Below are 20,907 nucleotides of genomic sequence, written 5' to 3'. Positions count from 1 at the left end.
AGTCAGCCATGTGTGCCAGACTGCCAACAGCCAAGTCTTTGCTGTCCTGAACAAGAAGGATGACTGTCCATGCTCTTCTCTTCATCCTCCTCCTCATTCTCCCTTTCCTCAGGCCATCCACGCTGAACAGATGGTATGAATGTGGTCTGGGTAGTACCATCTGTAGCGCAGGAAAACAACTCCTGTTCCTCCTCATACTCTTCCTCCTCCTTCCCATTAGCACCCAATCCGCATTGGGATGAGATGACACTGGGCTGTGTGGCATCACAGTGATCTCATCGTGCTCTACCTGCAATGCCTCCTCTTTTATTGTGAGCAGTGACAGTTTCAGAAGAAATAGAAGCGGGATGGTGATGCTAATTATAGCGTCATCACCACTCACCATCTTGGTGGAATCCTCAAGGTTTTGGAGGACGACACAGATGTCTGACATCCATACCCACTCCTTAGTTCTTATGTGCGGAGGCTGACCTGAATTTCAATGGTTGTGTTGAAGCTGGTACTCAACAACTGCCCTCTTCTGCTCACAAATCCTTCCAAAAATCTGCAAGGTTGAGTTCCAATGCATGGTGACATCGCACACCAGTCGGTGAGCTAGAAGCTGCAAATGCTGTTGAAGCACTTCGAGGGCGGAGGAAGCTGTAGGTCACTTTCTGAAATGGGCACACACGCAGTGTACTTTGACAAGCAGATCAGGCAGATCCCGGTAGGTTTTGAGAAACCACTGAACCACTAGGTTGAGCGAATGAGCCAGGCATGGTACGTGTGTGAGGCTACCTAGCTTCAGAGCTGCCACCAGGTTCACGGCTACTGAGACTTGACGGTATGGAAGACAGGGTGGTGGTGGCAAAGTGACTGGAAGCATTATCTTCTATCCAACCAACAACCTTTTCACACTGCTCTGGGTTTAATAGTGGTGTGCTGCGGTACCCTAGTAATTGGGACAGAAAGGTAGGGCAGCATGATGTGGCTGCTTGTTGTGGCACAATTTCAAATTGCCCACGGCCTCGGCCTCTGAATGCACCATCACGTCCAATGGAGTGTGATATTTGGCACTCTCCACAAAAAGTCTGAATTATTACCGCAGTAATATGCGATGACATGTGACTATAGTTTTAGGTTGTGGCCTTGTAGTATAGAATTGGTCAGCAACCAAGTGTGAATACGTTCAATAAAACAGAGATGGTTAAGTTTAAATGGAGTGGAATATTTGTCAAGGTTCAAAAAATGTCACAACTATTACCGAAGTAATATGCGATCACGTGTGATGTGATGTAAAAGTTTCTCTGCTTCTACAGCAATGTGAATAAAATCAAAAAAATGTGCCTGTAATCTGCTAACAAGCAAATGGAACCGTAGAATAGAGCACTGTATTGCTTTTAAAGCAAATAATCAGGATTAAGAGCAAAAAAAAATAGCCCTGATATGTAGGGCTATGTAGATATGTAAAAGCAGCTGCAGACAGAATGTGCAATGGACCCTATTGTGCTGTATACACTGCCACAAACCCTGCCTGCCTAATTCCTGCTATCACCAGTGATATATGCATCTGGATTAGTCCTCAGAAGGATTGTTTGTTCGTATGGATATATATACAGTTCTGGCCAAAAGTATTGGCACCCCTGCAATTCTGTCAGATAATACTCAGTTTCTCCCTGAAAATGATTGCAATCACAAATTCTTTGGTATTCTCTTCATTTAATTTGTCTTCAATGAAAAAAAACACAAAAAGAATTGTCCTAAAGCCAAATTGGCTATAATTCCACACCAAACCTAAAAAAAGGGGGTGGACAAAAGTATTGGCACCCTTTGAAAAATCATGTGATGCTTCTCTAATTTGTGTAAGTAACAGCACCTGTAACTTACCTGTGGCACCTAACAGGTGTTGGCAATAACTAAATCACACTTGCAGCCAGTTAACATGGATTAAAGTTGACTCAACCTCTGTCCTGTGTCTTTGTGTGTACCACATTGAGCATGGAGAAAAGAAAGAAGACCAAAGAACTGTCTGAGGACTTGAGAAACCAAATTGTGAGGAAGCATGAGCAATCTCAAGGCTACAAGTCCATCTCCTAAGACCTGAATGTTCCTGTGTCTTCCGTGTGCAGTGTCATCAAGAAGTTTAAAGCCCATGGCACTGTGGCTAACCTCCCTAGATGTGGACGGAAAAGAAAAATTGACGAGAGATTTCAACACAAGATTGTGCGGATGGTGGATAAAGAACCTCGACTAACATCCAAACAAGTTCAAGCTGCCCTGCAGTCCGAGGGTGCAACAGTGTCAACCCGTACTATCCGTCGGCATCTGAATGAAAAGGGACTGTATGGTAGGATACCCAGGAAGACCCCACTTCTTGCCCCGAGACATAAAAAAGCCAGGCTGGAGTTTGCAAAACTTACCTGAGAGAGCCCAAAACGTTTTGGAAGAATGTTCTCTGGTCAGATGAGACAAAAGTAGAGCTTTTTGGGAAAAAGCATCAACATAGAGTGTACAGGAAAAAAAAAAGAGGCATTCAAAGAAAAGAACACGGTCCCTACAGTCAAACATGGCGGAGGTTCCCTGATGTTTTGGGGTTGCTTTGCAGCCTCTGGCTCTGGACTGCTTGACCGTGTGCATGGCATTATGAAGTCTGAAGACTACCAACAAATTTTGCAGCATAATATAGGGCCCAGTGTGAGAAAGCTGGGTCTCCCTCAGAGGTCATGGGTCTTCCAGCAGGACAATGACCCAAAACACTTCCAAAAGCACTATAAAATGGTTTTAGAGAAAGCACTGGAGACTTCTAAGGTGGCCAGCAATGAGTCCAGACCTAAATCCCATAGAACACCTGTGGAGAGATCTCAAAATGGCAGTTTGGAGAAGGCACCCTTCAAATATCAGGGACCTGGAGCAGTTTGCCAAAGAAGAATGGTCTACAATTCCAGCAGAGCATTGTAAGAAACTCACTGATGGTTACCGGAAGCGGTTGTTCGCAGTTATTTTTGCTAAAGGTTGTGTAACCAAGTATTAGGCTGAGGGTGCCAATACTTTTGTCTGGCCCTTTTTTGGAGTTTTGTATGAAATGATCAATGATTTGATTTTTGCTTCATTCTCTTTTGTGTTTTTCCTTGCAAGCAAATTAAATGAAGAGAATAAGACCAAAGAATTTGTGATTGCAATCATTTTCAGGAAGAAACTGAGTATTATCTGACAGAATTGCAGGGGTGCCAATACTTTTGGCCAACACTATGTGTTGTGAAAAAATACCTATACTAACTAATAAGCAAGCAAATCTCTCAGTCATTCAGCAGCAGCTCTACCTACTCTGTCTGTTTCCGGGGTACACTGTGACGAGAATAGGATCACCGGGTCTTATATAGACCTGACGACGCTATGCGGCCAGCCAATCACTGTAATGCCACAACCCACATGGCTACGGAATTACAGTGTGTGGCAGGCAATTCCTGCATGTTCGTTGGCTCTCTAAACCGTTCCAAACATTCGGGGAGGGGACCCGAGCTTCCGCCCGAGCATCCCGGAAATACTCGCCGAGTGCCGAGCATCTCGAGCCGTGGGATGCTTCGGTGAGTACCGAGCAGTGATTAGCACGCTCGCTCATCAGTAATTATAACATAATCTCCATACTGATTAGTTTTTGATCTATAAACAATTTAAATGTAGAAAAGTAGACCCCAAATATTTCCTGTAATGTAAAATAACAAAACCAGATAATACTCTTGCGGGATTTATGATCACTGGTCCCAGTGTTGCTGCTGCCGCGGTGATGTCCCGTCTACAGCCCACATAACCAATACAGACAGCAGACAATGTATGTGGCACAAGTAATTTGGTGCAGCAGGGATGTCTGCTGTCAATGTGCCATCACTGCTGAAGACAGAACACTAAGGCCAAAGCAGTGGCTGAGAGTCGGTACTGGACCCAAGGAGGGTGAGTATAATCTGATGTCGTTATTTTGCATTAAAAATAAATGCTAAAGGTCCACCTTTCTAAAAGTGGAAAACGCCTTTAACCCCTTCACAACATAAGATATACATTGTAACACCAGCGTCCCCACATGGCTCCCCTTCGTGAACTCCTCACTAAGAGACATATGTCTGCTTGTGTGTGGCATAATAAGATCCTGCTGCAATTAAAACCGCCTGTCTTAGAGAGGAGTTCACATTGATAGGGTCCTGGTATTTTGAGAGACGCCTTACCGTAGCTACCAGGTCCACATGAATTAACCAATTTATGCGCTAAGATTTCTCATTTATTTCTATTTTCTACAGCAGTAATGCTATTCAAATTTCATATATTTCATGTTCGCATACTTAGCGTTATAGTGTGCTGCTTTGTTTTTTAGTTGTCTATGGAGGTAGCTGCTGCTAGTAAGCACCTGTTCACATCTATTTCTTGTTTTGGGAGTGCCGGACAGTTTTTTCTCTTAAATAAACCAAGTCTTGAATTGTACCCACACGGTGGTTGTACATTCGCGTCTACGGACCCTGAGTATGCGCTGGTTCTGTCTACTCCTCATTTTGGAAACAAAGGTAGGAAAGTGATCTCACAGCACCTATTCAGTCAGCTATGCCTCCATTCTCCTTTACATGGAGACAGAACAGCGCTGACTCACTGCTATGTATAGTACAAGCGATCAGATGATCCCAGCTTCAAGTCCGGTAAAGTGGCTAACAAATACATTTAAAAGTTTAAAAAAAAGTTTTTAAACATATGAAAAAAAAAAAAAAATCAAATCACCACTCTTTTGCCTCATTAAAAATAAAACAATTAAAAAAATATTTGACATCATTGCATTTGTAAAAGTCCGATCTATCAAAATATAAATGTGGAGTGAATAATAAGAGTTATGGCTCTTGGAAGAAGGGAAGGAAAAAAACAAAAAATGAAAAAAAAAAACGGAAAATAATATTACACAATGAGCACCTCAGCAATACTCTAATCTAAAAGCATTTTTTAAATTATTAAAATACTGTTTGAAATAAGACACAAATTATTAAAGCAGATCTGTCACCAATTTTCACAATATCAACTTTTTACATTCTAAAATAAAGCTCTTAGGAATAAAGAGGTTGGTGCGCTTAGATTGAAAATCCATGCTATAATGGCTGGATAATCCGTATATTATAAAGAGCCTTTCATTTAATTTCGCTGACAAACAAGTTGCAGTCACAAAATTAGTTTTTTTTTTTTTTTTGTTCATCCCATGTGCCAAAAACAGAATGAAAAGTCATCAAGGATCTTATGTACCCCAAAATGGTTACAAAATAAAACTCATCCCACTAAAAAACAAACAAGGCTTCACACAACTGTCAATTGGAAAAAATGTTACGGTGCCTGGTGTCCTCACCACCTGCCACACCTTCCCTATCATGACAATCAGTAACATACACCTTGACCTCTCCCAGATATCCTGTATGGTTTTTAATATGTCAACTGTATATTGAAATATATAGAGCAAGGGTCGAGGCTAGCTTACTGCACATGTGCATGTTGTCAGGAGTATTTAGAGCACACTAGCCCTTTAAGAGGTAAATAGCCACTAGTTTTGAATGACTCACAGGTATAAGGCTATGTTCCCACATGTTGTGTTTTTCTACGTCAGAAATCTGCAGCAAAACTGATCTCTGGCAGGAAATCAGCTGCGTCAAAAACGCAGGTTTTGCTGCGTTTTTGATGCATTTTCACTTTTCTTCTGTCTATTTATGCATGCACATAAAGTTCTGTGAAAAAAAGAACCTCATTCAATTTTTTTCATCAAAAATGCTGAAAAATTGCTAAAAAAAATTTACCTGTGTTTTATCAGCATTATTTTTCACCACCGTTTACTTCCAATGGGTGAAAAAACACTGAAAAAGTAACATGATCTATGTTCCAAAAAACCAACCAAGGCACAAAATACGCAGCAAAAAAAACAAACAAGATGTGTGAACAGAGAATTCTGGTTTCTCATAGACTTTGCTGGTAATGCAAAACACAGTTGAAAATTTGCATAAAAATACGCTGAAAAACCCAACATGTGTGAACATAGCCTAACAGTGCAACAATAGAGGAGACTTGCAGCCAGGAAAGATAAGTAGAGGTGAGCCAGTGATTTCTGACCCTTCAATTACTGTAAATCATCGTGTCCTGCAATACCGGGTCATAATAAGCCTACTGTGGCTCCCCTGTTAAATATAGCTCCAGAACCTCTGCCCCCTGCTCCGGAGGCAATTTCTCCCGTTCCGCCACCCTTTCAAATACAGTCAGGAATGCCTCGATGTCATACCCCAGGGTCATCTTTTGTAATGCTCTTCTTACCGTCTTCCTGACGTGTGAGTCATCTCCTGGACTTGGGGGTGGGGCGGTTGCCCTGCCAGGGATCACTTTGGCTTGGAGCTCCATCTTCTGCTTGTGCTGCTGCTGTTGCCACTGCTGCTGTTGATGTTGTTGCGCCTAATGCTGCAGTTGCCACTGCTGCTTCTGCTATTGATGCTGCTGGAGATTAGCCTGCACCAGTTGCTTTATCTGTTTCCTCCATGCTGCTGGACATACCCTGCAGGCTGGCAGCCTTTACCAAGGACCTAAATGGTTTCCTGTAGCAGTCACACTGTCCCTTTTTGATTCGTGCCCGTGCTTCTAGCACCAGTTGTAGGGTTTTACTTACTCAGCTGCTTTTGAGGAAGGCGCAGGAAGTGGTTTCTTTAAAAATGTCCAAGGCAGGCTTATTACAACTTCATAAACTGCATTTTAAAGTAAAGGAAACACAGCCTTGTCCGGCACAGAGTAACAAAACAGCAAAATAAACATATGTGAGCAGCCATTCTTTTTGACTGCTGGTAAAAACTGGCCCTGATACACCCTATTAACCCTCTCAGCACTGCGTGTGCTGGAGCATGCTTTTCCCGGGTTTACATCACCGAAGCTACCAACCTCGGTGATACAGATCTCCCCTCAAGGATCTGTCCAGCGGCCATCTTACAAGATAAATTGTTACTGGTAAAGTACTAGAGGGGAGATATGTAGCACTGAGATTGATAGCTGCAGTGATTGTGCATAGGAAAAAGGTTCCAGCACACGAGTGGGTTAAGCAGCCATCTTGATGCTGGGATGATTGAACACCTGTAGAAAGGGAGGAACTCAGAGGATAGAATTAACAGCCTTGCAGAGTATTTGGTGTGGGATGGGCTGGAAGTGAAAGCTCATAGCTGGATGTATGGAGATTGCAGGTCTCCTGGTGTGAATCCCTTTGTTAAAAGACATGGACGCTGGACTCTAAGCAAGGTAGACTAACCAGCACTATTGTATGGACTTGTTATTTTATGTCTTACCTTCTACCGGACAAAGGCTGTATTTACCTTTTCTGGTGACGTGATTTATGAGGACTGCAATAAATCAGCTGCAATTCAAATAGAAACAGTTCCTGTGTCTGCCTCTTTAAGAAGCCGAGTGAGTCGATCTACTGCAGTTGGTGTTAGAAGTGCAGGCAAGATCCCCAGGAAGCAAGTGTGACGGCTGTGGGCAGACTGCATGTCCTGGGTGAAGGCGGCTATGAGCATTGAACAGTGGTCTGACAAAATGGAGAAGCTGATCAAGCACCTGGTCCAAAGCCAACACCAGCAGCATCAGGAGCAGCTACAGCAGCATCAGCTGGCAAAACAGGAGACAAGTAAGCTGCTGATGTAACAGCTGCAACAGCAGTAGCAATAGCTGAAGCGGCAGCAGCAGCAAGAGTCGACAGCAGCAGATTGATTTACTCACAGAGGAGATTTGTGGCAAGGCAGCAGCTCTGACTCCATTGTCAGCTGATGATTTCTCTGTCCGGAAGGCGGTGAGGAGAGCCTTACAGAAAATGACCCCCGGTTAAGACATAGAGGCCTTTTTAACTGTTTTTGAAAGGGTCGCCGATAGAGAGAAACTCCTGCCAGAGCAGTGGGTGGAAGGCCTGACGCCATACTTAACAGGGGAGCCACAAAAGGCCTACTATGATTTGGCTTTACATGATGCCAAAATATAAAAAATTGAAAACTGAAATTTTGGCACCCTTGGGGGTGACCATGTCTGTCAAGGCACAACGGGTCCACTGCTGGACATATCACCATGACAACCCCCCCCCGCTGCCAAATGTTTGATCTGCTGCACCTCATCCAAAAGTGATTACAGCCTGAGTCCTCTACCCCTGCGTAGATGGCGGAGCGAGTTGTAATGGACTGGTTTGTGCACTTCCTTCTGAGCTTGATGCAGACCTGGGTCGCCCAGGGAGATCCCCAGAACGCCGATGACTTGGTAGGACTGGTCAAAAGGTATCAGGGTGTCGAAGGGTCCGTGGGGAGGCAACCCATTCCATACTAGGGGGTGGAGCGTCCAAGGAGCCGGCAGAGGTCATGCCAAGGCCCTCATCAGGGGATGTAATTTGCTGGAGATGTCACGGTCCAGATTATATAGCAGCCCATTGTCCCCTGACCACCGAGGAAATGGACTGCAGCATGGGGCGCCAGTGTTCATTCTACGCATATCTAGCTTGCAGTGTGGACTGTCCACCCAGCAAGGGGTCCCAAACTTGTCCTGACAAAGTGAATGGCCTGCAAATGACTGGACTACTAGACTCCGGGAATTTGGTGACCCTCGTGAGGGACACACTCCCACTCCAATTGTTCCTTGGCAAGAAGTTTGGCGTCCGCTGCATTCATGGGGATACTAAAGACTATCCGGTGGAGTGGTCATTGAGATGTCCGGAAGTACTGAGTTTCATCAGGTCGTCGTGGTCCCGGATTTGTTGAACCCAACCATCATAGGCCGGGACTTTGTGTTTTGGGATTTATGCGGTAGGGATGGAGACCTGGATTACTCAGGTAAGAAACCTTTGGCCCTAAAAAAGTCTCACCACCTCCAGAGTCTGACTTGTTTCCCTTCTGTGTAATGGGAAAAGAGGCGAAAGTAGTATTCCCTGAGTCAGACATTCCTGAGATAGGGGTGACCAGAGAGAATGTGTGGCTCACCCAACATAGAGACCTATCACTAAAAGAAGCGTTTAATAAGGTAATCGTCATAAATGGCATAGCACAGGAGTCAGGGGCTGACACCAGGTTTCCCTTTTTCATGTTGAGTGGGTACTTATTGTACCGGGTCACTATGGTGAAGGAGTAGATAGTGGAGCAATTATTGGTACCAGCACCCTATAGACAAAGGTCCCATTCACATGTCTTGGGTGGTCATCTATGGGTGGGCAAAACTAAACCAAGGGTCATGCAGAGGTACTATTGACTCAGATGTCACCGTGAAATCTTAAAATATTGCAAGTCCTGTCCCACCTACCAGTTAATCCCTACCACCTCTTTATTCCAAAATCCTCTCATGCCGCTATCCGTCAAGGCTGGGCAACAGAGAAACTCCATGTGGGCTGAACAGACCAGAAGGTGACACTAAGGGTGTCCCTGTGGCAGATACATTGTCCCCGGCCCAGACCAGAAACAACAGTGCCAAGAATTTCTTCAGCGGAACTGGGACCTGTTTTCGGAGTTGCCAAGACGTATGCAGGTTGATGAACAAGGAAATCTTGACGGAACCACATGTGTAGGTGAACCAAAAGCCATATAGAATCCCCGAAGTTCGTCACAAGTTGATTTTGAAGGAAGGGGCTAAAATGTACGTGTATCCGATACCCCGCGACAATGAACTCATATCGAAGCTAGGATCAGCCAGAAACATCACCTGACAAAGGGCTGCTGGCAAATCCTCCTCTCTCAAAGTGCCAAAAAGATGACCTTTTTTTCACCTGACGATTGCTTCAAGTATACCAGAAGCCCATTGGGCCTGAAAAGAGACCCAGCTACCTTCCAGAGAGCCATGGACCAGATCTTGGCTCCTCACAAAAAGTATGCCACAATTTACCTCAATGATATTATGATATTCAGCCTGGATTGGGGAAGTCATCTGCAGAAGACCCAGGTCATGCTGGATGCGCTGAGGAAAGTGTGGTTTACCATAAACCTAAAGAAGTGTACCATCGGGAAAAAGAAGGGAAAATACATGGGCTACAGGGCTTCATCTTTCATGTGAACACAGGCCTAGGAAGCTGCTTAGTAACGCAGATGCCAGTTTAGACTCCCTGTTTGGTGACTGAAGGTGCCAAAACCTACGACTTTGGGCAGAGGGGGAGAATATGTGACAGTCACTGGTAAAGTACTAGAGGGGAGATATGTAGCACTGAGATTGATAGCTGCAGTGATTGTGCATAGGAAAAAGGTTCCAGGACATGAATGTGTTAAACAGCCATCTTGATGCTGGAGTGATTGAACACCTGTAAAAAGGGAGGAACTCGAAGGATAAATTCACATTTTTCACTGTATTTGGTGTGGGCTGGAGGTGAAAGCTTTGAGCTGTTTGTGCCACACATGCTGTATGTATGGAGATTGCAGGTCTCCTGATGTGAATCCCTTTGTTAAAGGACATGGACACTGGACTCTAAGCCAGGTGGACTAACCAGCACTATTGTATGGACTTCTTATTTTATGTTTTACCTTCTGCCGGACAAAGGCTGTATTTACAGTTTTTGGTGACGCGATTTGAGGACTGCAATAAATCAGCCGCACTTTAAGTAGAAACATTTCCTGTGTCTGCCTCTTTAAGAAAACCGTGTGGGTCAATCTACTACTATCTATCTATAATATATATAGCGGCTAATGGATACATAGTTGATGGGAGGTATGTATCACAGAGATGGCTGTCCTCTGTGATGTAACCCGGAATGTTGCTCTAGTGCATGTAAGCACTAAGAGGAGGATTGTTTGGTGCACCTGGGACCGGGTTACGGGCAGTTGGAGAGATGGGCGGGTCTAGCTACCTACATAACTCACCTCTGGATGTGGTTAAGATTGGAGGCTGTTGTTTGGCACATGGTCTGTGTGTTTGGAGGGAGAAGGCCTCCTGTGTGTTGTGGTCTCCTGATGGAGTCAGTGAACTGGACGCTATACAGCCTGTGTGCCCACAGGACTGGCTGACCAGAGACTTTGCCTTAAGGACTCTGTACTTTGTTTTGCCTGAACTATAGACTGTTTGTATTCCTTTTGCTTTTTGCCTGGTTTCTGAAGTAATAAACCAACATGGAAATTTAAAGGAAAATGCTTCTTGTTTGCCTCCCGATGTACCCAAGTGAGTAGAAACCCCACAATATAAATATTGCTTGAAAAAGGCTGTGTTCAGCCGAAACGCTGCCACCTTTTTGATGGGCTATTAAAGTCCTCACTTTTGCTACTATTCATGACGTGCTGCCTGCTTTTCTTTTTACATATGTGACGCACCCCCTGGGCCTGTGCTGTGCAGGGGGATACCCGGAGCCGGATCGCTGGGGGTTGTAGTCTCAATGTGGCGGTGACCCGGTCCGTGCCCAGGGCGGTCAAACCAGTGGCAGTCTATTGGTATTGTAATTGTCCGACTAAGCCACCCGTGGATTGCGGTCAGTGGGGCCTTCTGTTAGCCTTCGCTTCACGATGGCGGTGCTGGTCCCTTGCTTGTGACCGTGCCTTCGGGTTTCTAAGGCCAGAGGACATGGAATCCCCTGCCGGTTGGATTCTGCTGCTGGACCTGGATGTCCCCACAGCCTCGGACTCCGTGTCTGGGTTAGTGTCTTCAGCCAAGGCGAGCCTTCTAGCTTCCAGCCTCTGGCACTCGCTCCTGCTCCTACAGAGCTCCTGTTGTCACTTTCCCTGTGTCTGGAACTTCACTCCAGGCTCTGACTTAATCCCGCCCCAGACCCAGTTTATAAGGGCAGATTCCTCCCCTCCCAGGTCTGGGTGGGCCGTGTTGCATGCTTAGGGCTCCTGACCAGAGAAACCTCCCACTTGCTCTCAGACATAATATCTCTATTACTGTGGCAACCAGACCCCTAGGGTGTCACATTCCCCCCTAGTAAATTTTAGTACTCCGGGACTAAACACATTTTTTTTTTTTAAAGAAACATAAATACAGGGTATAACAATAGTGTTGAGCCACCCCCGTAGTGTTCGAGTTCGGTTCGGTTCGTCGAACACCCGTGTGTTCGCCGAACTGTTCGTCGAACTGTTCGTCGAACACCTTCGAACACCGTTAAAACCAATGGCAGGCAAACAAAAACACATAGAAACACATAGAAAACACCTTCAAAGGTGTCCAAAAGCTGACAAACTGCTCAGAAGACATAACTAACACATGGAAAAGTGACAAGTACATATAGTCATGCGAAAATAAAAGAGGTGGAGGAGTAAAAGGAGGGGGAGACACAGATATAGGCATGTCATGCCCTTCTAAAATCCAAAAAGTGAGAAGCCGACACGGCCAGTCCGCTCCTGCCCGTGCCACCTCCGTGTCGCCGGGTTTGTGCCAGAGCCGCGGTGAACCCTGATGGCCAGCCCCCCTCTCCCAATACTGGTGCCTGTCCGCTGGTGGGTCGAGCGAGCCCCCCTGTGGTGGAGGCAGCTCTAAGCTTTTTAATTTAAATTGTCTCTCTAATTTGAATGAATACACTTTAAATCCATTTACAAGGATCTATTGGAGGGCAAGTCTCATGCCAGCAGCCGCGTAATTCCAGCTCCAGTAGCGTCCACTAAAGCTGCTGCAGTTAAAAAGCTTTTATAAGGATCGAGCTTGGCTGTCCACCGCAAGGCATCCTACTGCCAGTCCCAGCCCCTATGCCTTGGAGTGCCTCCTGATGCTCTTCACTGAGTATCCCGTGGTCCCGAAGCATTTCCTTTGAAAAAATGAAGTGTCCAAACTACAGGTGGTGTAGCTTACTTAACAGCCGGGATAATCGGCTGACTAGCAGACCCTGCTACTAGGCACAAAGTATTTCCTGGGCTAGATGCAGTTAAAAATTTGTAATTAGATACTCTCGTTGGATGCTGAGAAAGCATTCCATAGAGTCTCCTGGCACGCCATATATGATTCTCTTAAAAAGCTTGGGGTAGGGGTCTAGGGGACCCTTTTATAGCCAAAATCACGGCCCTGTATCGCAATACGTCACCTAGGCTGAAGATAAATGGAACTGTAGCACCCTGAGGGCTCGGTTGCTACAGAGGTATTGCACCTCACCCAGAGGTGTGATATCTCACTCTCAGGTAAGGATGTAGTGTGGATCAGGACCCGACACCTGCATGCATTAGACCACATTGCCGTGGGGCAGGGCGACCAATATGCCCCTGAGATGGGCACGACAGTCCCTGTCCCTGGCTGGAGTGGGGGGAGGGAACACTGAGGAAGGGGAACCCCGTAGTGCAGGAGCAGGGAGGAAGCAGTTCCTGGGTGCATTGAGAAGGGAGTATAAAAGGTGGGCACCATCTTAGTTCAGTGCAGAGAAGTCTGAGCAGAAGTGTCAGGGAGCAGGGGCTCTGCATGAGCTCTGCTCCGGAGGCGGGCCTAGTAACAGAGGCCCAGGCCTGGAAGAGGGAGAAGGAAGGAAGAGGAGCGGAGAAAGCTCCAGGTACGAGGAACGAAGGGATCTCAGGGGTGCGGACGGGCGAGTCGCCACCGCACGCCAGAATCCACCTGCGTGGAGGGGTCAGGCCAAAGGGGGAGACCGGTCCCCGAAACTAGTGGAGGCAGGAAACGACCCTCAGCTAGAAACAGGAGGCTGTGACATTTTATGTGGCGCAGCCCCTCGCTACACCCGCTAGGAAGGCACCACATAGGGTCAGGGAAACTGGCGCCAAGTTAACCAAGAGGAGGCCCGAGGCAGCCGGACAGAAGGGTTGGTAAGAAAGGCCAGACAAAGGACACACAAAGGGGGTCCTGTGAAGCGCTCCAAAGTTATCTGGGAGTTGTCTGAGCCCCTCACCTGGTGAGCACAGTACGACGTGGGCAGCCGTTACCTGCAGACGTGGTCTGGATAATAAGAACTGTGAGTAAAGGCCCTGGACTGCATCACTGACTCCGTGTCATTACTGCTGCTGCCCTGCACCATCACCCCCATCCTCCGCATACACTGCCCTGAGGCTATACTCCTCCCGTGGGGAGTTATGCTACGCTCTGCTGCACCCACAACACCAGCCTCAGCGGTCTGCCCTGGAGCGGCGGTTCACTCTGACCGCAATCCACGGGTGGCGTAGTCGGACATTTAAACATCAAAGCCACATAAATAGTTCCGCCACTGGTTTGACCGCCCTGAGCCACGGAACCGGGTTGCCGCCACGGAGACTACAACCACCAGCATCCACCAAAAAGGGTCCGGCTCCGGGTGCCCCAAGGCCCAGGGGGCGCGTCAGAACATTTTCATCACCTTTCACAATCACCAATGGGACAAGGAAGGGATGTTCTCTGTCCCCTCTCTTATACATCCTAGTGACGGAGCACCTGCTCTCATCAATTCGCCATAACCCCAATATTAGGTGGATTGAGGTGGGAGGCACCGAGCACAAGTGCTCTCTATTTGCTGATGATGTCCTAGTATATATCACTCAATCACATATATCCATCCATGCTGTTATGGCTGAAATAGATCACTTTGTTACGTGGTCAAATTTTAAAATCAATGCAGCGAAGTCTGAGGCCCTCGATGTCTCCCTCCCCAAATCCATATAGGATTCCATCCAGTCCAACTTTCCCTTTGCCTGGCCCTCACAGGGTATCAAATACTTAGGAATTCCTATTCATAGAGACCTCTCCCATCTATGTTATCTTAATTTTGGGCCCTTTATTGAACAACTCCATACAGACCACGGTTGGCAAGTTAGAACTGTAAGATTCACTACGTGAACCACTGGTGTTTTGTGGAAAAGCACATGTACACTGTGTTCCAAATTATTATGCAAAAAGTGTTTAGGAGTGATAAGGGAAGAATTTGTTTGTTTGTCAGTTAAACTCATTGATGGTGATGTGTGTCAGGGCTCTTTATATCACTGTAAGCAATTGCAGACACCAATGCTAATTAGTTTGGCAGGTGTGTCCAATGAAAGGCAAGACTACTTAAGAAGGCTCTCTCACATTATTAAGCAGCCTACATTTTCTGCCAAAATGGGAAAGAAAAAGGATGTGTCGGCTGCTGAGAAGCAACAAATTGTGGAGTGTTTAGGTCAAGGCATGACTACAATCAACATTGTGCGATGATCAGGATGAAGTGTCTTGGCAATCAAGAAGTATGTAGCTGATTCACAGTACACACGTGTGCGTGCTGATAAGGGCAAATTGAGGACTCTTTCCTACAGGCAATTACGTCAGGTTGAAAGAGCAGCGGCAAAAAAGCCTTGTCATAGCAGCAGACAAGTTTTTGAAGCTGCTTGTGCCTCCAACGTCCCCCGAACAACAAGATGCAGGGTCCTTCAGAGGTTTGCAGCTGTGCATACGCCATCCTGTCGACCTCCTCTATCCACTTCACACAAGCAGAAACGGCTCCAGTGGGCCAAACATTACATGAAGACTGATTTCAAAACAGTTTTGTTCATGGATGAGTGCCGTGCAGCGCTCGATGGTCCAGATGGATGGAGTGGAGGATGGCTGGTTGATGGACACCCCACGTAAACACGGCTACAGCGCCAACAAGGAGGAGGTGGAGTAATGTTTTGGGCTGGAATCATGGGGAGAGAGATTGTCGGCCCCTTTAGGATCCCTGAAGGCGCTAAAGATGAACTCCATAATGTATGTGGATTTTCTCAAACAGCACTTCCTGCCATGGTTCAAGAAGAAGAACCGTGTATTTCACAGCAAGATCATTTTTCTGCATGATAATGCACCATCTCATGCTGCACATAAAACATCTGCATCTCTGGCTGATATGGGCATAAAAGGGGACAAACTTATGGTGTGACCCCCATGCTCCCCTGACCTCTACCCCATTCAGAACCTTTGGAGCATCATTAAAAGGAGTGTCTATGATGGCGGGAGGCAGTTCACATCTAAGCAACAGCTCTGGGAGGGTATTCTGTCCTCATGCAAAACAATTGAAGCAGAAACCATCCAAAACCTGACAAATTCAATGGACGAGAGAGTTCAGAAGCTCCTTTCGAACAAGGGGTCCTATGTGAAAATGTAACATCACCTAGAATAAAGTTTTGAGTTGAAAACTGTTTGATTTCAGTTTCTAACAACCTGCTAATGCTTATAATTTCAAAAATGACCATTCTTTTGGTCTTTATTAAAATGAAAAGGTTGATCGAAAAGTTTGGGGGATCTAAGAGTGTGGCAACCCAGTAGTCATGATTACTTCGAATTCTGACAATATGAGGGTCATGCTGCAGGTAGTGCAGCAAGAAGGCACTTATGTGTCTTGCGCATCTCGGAGCCCCAAAATTATTTTCCGGGCTAGATGCAGCTAAAAATTATTTTTAATTTTAAATCTGGTGGAGCTTATTATAGATGGCCTAATAGGATCAGTGCTGCACACTGCTACGAAGCCCAAATTATTTTCCAGTCAAGATACAGATAAACATGATTAGTAATTTGAAAGCTTAAAACGGTTGGTAGGGTGATTTTAACCAATCATCAAGCTTTTACTCTCCCCAGGATGACACAGGGGTAGAAAAGTCGTTTCGGATCCATGATTTGTTCATCTTTATGAACGTGAGTCTGTCTACATTATCAGTGGAGAGCCGCGTGCGCTTATCTGTCAGCACACCACCAGCAGCGCTGAACACACGGTCAGACAGAACGCTGGCTGCGGGGCATGACAAGATCTCCAAGGCGTAAGTGGCTAGCTCCGGCCATTTATCCAGATTGGAAGCCCAAAAAGAGCAAGGGTCCAGTGACACAGTCGTGGCTTCAATGTTTACTTGGAGATACTCCTGTACCATCGTCTCTAGGCGTTGACTATGTGTCAGACTTCTTGTCTCCTGTGGCCTTGCAAAGGATGGGCTAAAAAAGTGGTGAAATGATTCCGCAAAATTGATGTTACCAGCAGATACTGTGGTTCTGTTACGGTTTGAGTGCTGAACACTTGACGGTCCCACGGTTGGCAAGTTGGAACTGTGAGATTCACTACGTGCACCACTGGTATTTTGTGGAAAAGCACATGTAAGATTCTGCAACAGTCTCTGCTGATACTCCTGCATGCGTGCATCCCTTTCTATGGCAGGAATAATTTCTGCAAATTTACTTTTGTACCGGGGATCTAACCGTGTGGCAACCCAGTAGTCAGGATTATTTCTAATTCTCACAATTCGAGGGTCATGTTGCAGGTAGTGCAGCAAGAAGGCACTCATGTGTGTTGCGCATCCAGGAGCACCAAGTCCCTGTTGTGTTGGTGGCGAGGTAACAATCATGCTTCCTTCCTCTGTCCTCTCCCCCCAACCTCGCACAACAGAAATGTGATCAAGGTCTCCCTCATCTGATGAGTCTTCCATCAGTTCGTCCTCCACTTCTTCCTGGGCTCCTGCACCTTCCTCACTAGTTTGGCTGCTACCATGCGCCCTGGTAAAACCATCTCCCCCACCCTCACATGCCTGCCGCCTTGGTGCTGCCGACCGTCTGGACCTTGCAGATGTTAGCCCTTCCGCATACAACTCCTCCTCCTCTACTTCCTCCACCTCCTCTTGTGCCACCACCTGACTCCGAATTCTGTTTAACATGTGCTCCAGCATGTAAATCACCGGAATAGTCATGCTGATAATGGCATCGTCAGCACTAAACATCTTCGTCGCCATTTCAAAACTGTGCAGAAGGGTGCATAGGTCCCTGATCTGAGACCACTCCTCCAGCGTGATTTGCCCCACCTCTGAATCTCGTTGGCCCAGGCTATACGTCAGAACGTATTGCACCAGGGCTTGTCGGTGCTGCCACAGTCGCTGCAACATGTGCAGAGTTGAATTCCACCGGGTAGGCACATCGCATTTTAGCCGGTGAAGTGGCAGGCCCAACGACTTCTGTAGAGATGTAAGTCGCTGAGCTGCGGGATGCGAACGGCGGCAGTGAGCACACAGCGACCGTGCCCTCTGCAGAAGGCCATCTAGTCTGGGATAGTGGGCTAAAAATTGCTGGACAACCAGGTTCAACACGTGAGCCATACAAGGCACGTGTGTGACATTGCCCCGGCGAAGGGCCGCACCCAGGTTTGCAGCATTGTCGCACACGGCCTTCCCTGGTTTCAGGTCCAGTGGAGACAACCATTCATGAAATTGGTTCTCCAGAGCTGACCACAACTCCTCAGCTGTGTGACTCACATTTCCCAGACATTTCAAAGTAAAAACCGCCTGATGACGTTGAGCCCTACTGCCAGCATAGTAAGGAGGTGTGCAGGATCCCTTCTGCGCAGTTAGAAAGCTTGTGGCATGACCAGACAGGCTTTGGGTGCAGGTGGAAGACCGAGAGGAGGTTGAGGAGGCAGAAGCAGTGGAGGAACTTTGACATAAAGAGGATTGACGCACAACTTGTGGGGACGGCAAGACTTGGACAGCAGCCCCTTGTCCTGCTGTCACCATAGTTACCCAGTGCCCAGTCAGCGACATGTAACGCCCCTGTCCATGCCTACTCGTCCAAGTGTCTGTGGTGAAATGCACCCTGTCACACACAGAGTTTCTCAAAGAAGCGGTGATGTTGTGTGCGACATGCTGGTGGAGCGCAGGCACACCTTTCTTTGAGAAGTAGTGCCGACTGGGCATCTGGTACTGGGGCACTGCGACGGACATAAGGTCTCGAAAATCCTGTGTGTCCACCAGGCGGAAAGGCAGCATTTCTGTAGCCAAGAGCTTGCAGATGGTGAAATTCAACCTCTTAGCTTTCTCATGGCTAGGAGGAAATGGTCTTTTACTTGTCCACATCTGAGGGACCGAGGGCTGGCTATTGTGCTTAGACGGGGTTGATAAGGGTGTCCCCGGCAAACTGCCGGTCTGTGAGGAAGATGCAGGCGGACATGTTAGGTTGCCTTGATCCAAAGGTGATGCTATCGATGTCGGACAGCGCTCAACACCAGCTGGTGTTCCCACCTCCAAAGAAAATGATGACCTGCCAATCACGCTGGCTGTTGCGGGTAAAGAGGTGGCAGGTCTGCGCCCCAAAACAGGTGTGACTGCTGTCCCCCCAGTCACAGAGGATGAAGAGGCCGCGGATGCACAAGATATGGCAGACGGTGGTTGGCCCGGCCGGGTAGGCCGCATTGTAGCACACTGAGCTTCCCACTGCAACTTATGCTTCATGTCCATGTGCCGGTTCATGCATGAAGTACTCAAACTATGTATTTTTTGGCCTCTACTTAGCTTTTGCTGACAAATGTTACAGATAACACGAGTTGGGTCATCTTTATCGATCTGAAAAAATGCCCAGGCTATGCAAGGCTTAGCACCCATGCGACCTGAAGAGCCACCACGACTTGTGGTGAGAGGCAGAGTTGTGTTTGAGGATGCAGTTGTTGACGTGCTTCCAGTACTACGTCTCTGTCCAGGAAGGCGCAACCTGACCTCGTCGTCACTAGCATCTTCCTCCACCTCCTCTGCTGACCTCATCTCTTGGCTGACTGTGGGTTGACAGTAAGTGGGATCTCCAACCTCATCATCATCACCCTGTGTGTTATCACACCCGTCGTCCTCAGAGCCAACCTGTTCCTGCCCTGACAAAAAACTAAAGTTGTCGCTCCAATCAGGTATTTGAGTCTTATCATCGTCTTCCTCATTGTCTCCACCAACAGGAGTTACAGTTTGGGAATGAGGGTCTACATTATGGTCAGAACCTTCTGCGTCTGGTCCTGGATCCGACTCATAAAGATTCTGGGCATCAGTGCAGATCATTTCCTCGTCTGGATTCACAGAAGCGCTGGAGTCGACCTCTGATTCCCAGGCTATAGTATGAGTAAACAGCTCTGCAGACTCAACCATCTGTTCTACCTCATACTCAGACGGGCAGCTGGAGATTTGGGAGCTGTGAGGAAGCAAGTGCGATTTGGGTGACAGCTTTGAGGACTGGAGTATTTGTGATGTTGAAGTTGATGTGGAGGAGAGCCCACTTAAAGGAGCACTTGATATCCGTTGAAGCACCTGCTGTTTTTGTGCCTCATCTGGAATTTGTAGCGATTGGCGTGGCCGTAAGAAAGGGATCTTATCACATTGTCTGCTAAAAGAAGTAGACATTTTAGTTAGGCTGGAAGATGGTCTTTCTTCTGCAGATGTTACTGTTGCTTTAACACCTACCCCACGGACACAACCTTTTTTCCCCTTCCCAACACGCCTATTCCCCTTTCCACCAGCAGCAGGCCTTTTTCCACTCATTTTGGTGGTTAACTAATTCACAACTCTGGAGTTGTTTGCACAAAAAAACAATGGATGGTAACCGAGCAGAGCTGAGTGGCCAAACTGTGGTATTAGGCCAAAACTATTGGCTGGGTTAGATGCAGAAAAAAATTATATTCAATTTGCAACCTGATGGAGGTCAGTATAGATGGACTAATACAACAAGTCCCACACACAGCTAGAAGCCCAAATATTTTTTCAGAGGTACTGTAGATGCAGATAAAAATTATTTTTAATTTGCAACCTGATGGAGGTCAGTATAGATGGACTAATAGAGAAAGTCCGACACACTACTAGAAGGCCAAATATTTTTTCAGAGCTAGATGCAGAAAAAAATTATATTCAGTTTGCAACCTGATGGAGGTCAGTATAGATGGATTAATAGAACAAGACCCACACACAGCTAGAAGCCCAATATTTTTTCAGAGGTAGATGCAGAAAAAAATATATTCAGTTTGCAACCTGATGGAGGTCAGTATAGATGGACTAATACAACAAGTCCCAGACACAGCTAGAAGCCCGATATTTTTTCAGAGGTAGATGCAGAAAAAAATATATTCAGTTTGCAACCTGATGGAGGTCAGTATAGATGGACTAATACAACAAGTCCCACACACAGCTAGAAGCCCAAATATTTTTTCAGAGGTACTGTAGATGCAGATAAAAATTATTTTTAATTTGCAACCTGATGGAGGTCAGTATAGATGGACTAATAGAGAAAGTCCGACACACTGCTAGAAGGCCAAATATTTTT

The 20,907-nt window shown here is 46.6% G+C and overlaps 1 protein-coding gene across 3 annotated transcripts in view; it reads left to right on the top strand.

Annotated features, from left to right (window-relative positions):
• KMO (kynurenine 3-monooxygenase) overlaps positions 1-20,907 on the top strand; it is a 1,041,428-nt gene that overhangs the window by 374,354 nt on the left and 646,167 nt on the right. The gene's annotated exons all lie outside the window — the stretch shown is intronic.

Source organism: Phyllobates terribilis, unplaced genomic scaffold (genome assembly GCF_046119375.1).
Source record: "Phyllobates terribilis strain yellow unplaced genomic scaffold, ASM4611937v1 Scaffold_3__8_contigs__length_932513732, whole genome shotgun sequence".
NCBI classification, from domain to species: Eukaryota; Metazoa; Chordata; class Amphibia; order Anura; family Dendrobatidae; genus Phyllobates; species Phyllobates terribilis.
The sequence above is the reverse complement of the archived record's forward strand: the minus strand, read 5'-3'. Positions and strand labels throughout refer to the sequence as shown.